The sequence below is a fragment of the Gossypium raimondii genome, chromosome 1 (assembly GCF_025698545.1).
Source record: "Gossypium raimondii isolate GPD5lz chromosome 1, ASM2569854v1, whole genome shotgun sequence".
Taxonomy (NCBI): domain Eukaryota; kingdom Viridiplantae; phylum Streptophyta; class Magnoliopsida; order Malvales; family Malvaceae; genus Gossypium; species Gossypium raimondii.
In genome coordinates this window covers 21958704-21961943 of record NC_068565.1, presented here as the reverse complement: position 1 = coordinate 21961943, position 3240 = coordinate 21958704, and the positions used below count along the sequence as shown (strand labels likewise).

The 3240-nt window shown below is 37.6% G+C and overlaps 1 non-coding gene across 1 annotated transcript; it reads right to left on the bottom strand.

Moving 5' to 3' along the window:
• Nucleotides 1-1018: 1018 nt before the first annotated feature.
• On the bottom strand, nucleotides 1019-1125 carry LOC128033128 (small nucleolar RNA R71). Its single transcript, XR_008189468.1, has one exon. It is a non-coding gene; the product is annotated as a small nucleolar RNA R71 (small nucleolar RNA).
• Nucleotides 1126-3240: the final 2115 nt, after the last annotated feature.

The following is a 3240-nucleotide window of genomic DNA, read 5'->3' as shown; positions in this document are numbered from 1 at the left end:
GTGCACATCATCATTATTTTGATTAGCATTGCATTTCTATCATTGTTTTGCCTTAGCATAATTCACATACTTCATAACAACAACTTAACAAAGTTAATCCTATACAATCCCTGTGGAGACGATATTACTTATCATTATATTATTTGATTTGACGTGTATACTTGCACAATTCACATATCATTTTAGACGCGACAAGTTTTTGGCGTTGTTGTTAGGGATCGACGATCTGGTGAAATTTGGTTTTGTTACTACTTATCTAATTCTATTAGTTCTATGTAACTTAGTTGTCATTAGTTTTTCAAGGATTGCCATCAGTGTATGAGAAGAGGCATTCCTATTAACGAAGAATATCCTCTTGACCTAGAGATCGAGAGAACTTTGCAAAGAAGGAGAAGAGAACTACGAGATATGGCTAGGATCGGAGATGATCCAGGTATGGAAGATCCATTGCATCAAAATGGCTAGGATGTTAATCTTCCTATTCATCGTGTGATAGATGACCGAGACAGGCCTATTTATGAGCAAGTAGTACCAATTCTGGATTACTTGAACCTAGGGATAGTTAGACCAACCATTCAAGCTTAGCATTTTGAGTTGAAATCAGTAATGTTTCAGATGTTGCAAATAGTAGGACAATTCAGTGGGCTGCCTACTGAAGATCCACGATTGCATTTAAGACTTTTCCTAGAAGTTTGTGACTTGTTCAGGCAACAGGGTGGGCCTGAAGACACCCTACGACTTAAATTTTTTCTATATTCATTGAGAGATTGTGCCAGAGCATGGTTGAATGCTTTACCGTTAGGGACGGTGGCATCTTCGAATAAACTTTTGATACGGGACTGAAGCGGAGGAAGTGAATCAAGATCGTATTCAAGTTGTTTGACTCAAGTAGGAAAGATTTGGATCTGATCTGAAAAGAAGAAATTAATTTAATTTAATAATAAAGAAGCGGAAAACAGTAAAAGAATAACTTTTCCAAAGGTTTTTGCTACGGTATAATCCATCTAATATGAATGCCAAGCTTAGAAATGACATTACATCTGTTCAGTAATCAGAGGATGAGACGTTGTATGAAGCTTGGGAAGGATTAAAGGAATTACTTCAGAAATGTCTAATGCATGGATTCCAGCACTGGACACATATGTAAATGTTTTATAATGGGTTAAACGCGCATATAAGGATGGTAGTTAATGCTTCTGCCAATGGTGGGACCGACGCGCGCCTAGGAAGGTGTGTCGACGCCACCACAGCTTCCTGAGCGATACCCACCTTCTTGTCCTATTTGATGTTACCCTTTCTTCCTCCATTTCAGCTGGAGTCAAAGACGATAGTCTTATTTTAAGAAGAGGGAACTGATCTCAAAGCTTTTTTCAAGAGCGTCGTTTCCATGTCAAAATATCGTAAGTCACCTAGAATAATCCACCATTATTATTCTTAGCGAATGGCATATTATTCTAGGTGACATTTCTAGAAAACTAGAAATGGAGAAGATTATAGCCTTAAAAGGATGTCTTCTTTCTTTCTTATTCCCTCTGTCTGGGAATTGTACTTTTTGTGCTAGAGATTGCTTGTATACACAAGACCCTGCTAAATGCGCAACTCAACTACACCAGCACTTAAAAATAGTTATTTGTTGTGGTATTCGCATTTGATAAATTCAGATCTTATTTAGTTGGTACCAATGTCACAGTTTATACAGACCATTGTGCTATTAAGTACTTGGCGACCAAGAAAGATGCCAAGCCAAGGTTGATCCGGTGGATACTTTTGTTGTAGGAATTGATCTAGAAATTAGAGATAGAAAAGAGACTTGGAATCAAGTGGCTGATCAATTGTCGAGATTAGAAGCTGGACTTGAAGATGAAAATATTCAAATCATTAAGGAAGACTACCCAGACGAGAAATTATTAGTTGCCATGGCATTACATTGGTATGCCAATATTGTGAACTTCTTAGTGAGTGGGTTGATGCCCCATGATCTCAATAGCCAAAGAAGAAGGAAATCTCTTCACAATGCCAGACACTATTATTGGGATGAGACTTTCACTGATCAAATAATTAGGATATGTGTCACTGATGATGAAATTCAAAGCATTTTTCAACATTGTCATTCAGCTCCTCACGGAAGACATTTTGGAGGCATGAGAACTGCTACCAAAGTTCTCCAATCTAGCTTTTATTGGTCGAGCATGTTCAAGGATGCTCATGACTTTTACCAGGCATGTGACTGTTGTCAAAGGACAGGTAAACTCTCTAGGAGACATGAAATGCCACTGCAAAATATCTTGGAGATTGAGTTGTTTGATGTGTGGGGACTAGACTTTATAGGTCTATTTCTATCCTCTTGGGAAATTTATACATACTTGTGGCAGTTGACTACATATCATAGTGGGTTGCAGTTGTAGCTCTCCCTATTAATGATGCCAAATTGGTGATGAAGTTCTTGCACAAAAATATATTCATAAGATATGGTACACCTCGCGCACTTATCAGTGATGAAGGCTCTCATTTTGATTGCAAATTCATTGCTAATGCCTTGTACAGGTATGGGGTGAAACATAAGATTGTCATGGCATATCATCCCTAAACAAACGACCAAACTAAAGTTTCTAATAGAGAAATTAGGCAGATTTTGGAGAAAATGTTGAACCCAAATCGCCAGGATTGGTCATCCAGATTGGATAAAGCTTTGTGGGCTTACTGTACTGCATTCAAAACACCATTGAACATGTCACTTTTTAAGCGTCGAGCTGGAGCATAAAGCATTTTGGGCTATTAAGAAGCTGAACATGGATTGGATCACTACTGGACATTAACGATTATTAGAGTCAAATGAAATGGATGAATTCTGAGCTCAGGCATACAAGAACGCTCAACTATATAAAGAAAAGACCAAGCGTTGGCATGACAAAAGGATTATGCCACGACAATTTGAACCCAGACAGTAGGTGTTATTATTCAACTCTAGGCTCAAAATGTTTCTAGGCAACTTAAAATCTCACTGGTTAGGACCTTTTGAAGTAACCCACGTATATCTTCATTGATCTATAGATGTTAAAGATGTTAAGACTGGGCTCACATTTAAAATCAATGGGCAACGCTTGGAGCATTACTAGGGTGCTCTTGTGACTTGAGATAAACAATCCATTGATCTCCGAAATGTTTAACTTTAGTGTCTTGATGATTTATATTTGTTTTTATTTTTGCTGATTTTTAATTTCTCATAGTTATTTCAGTTTC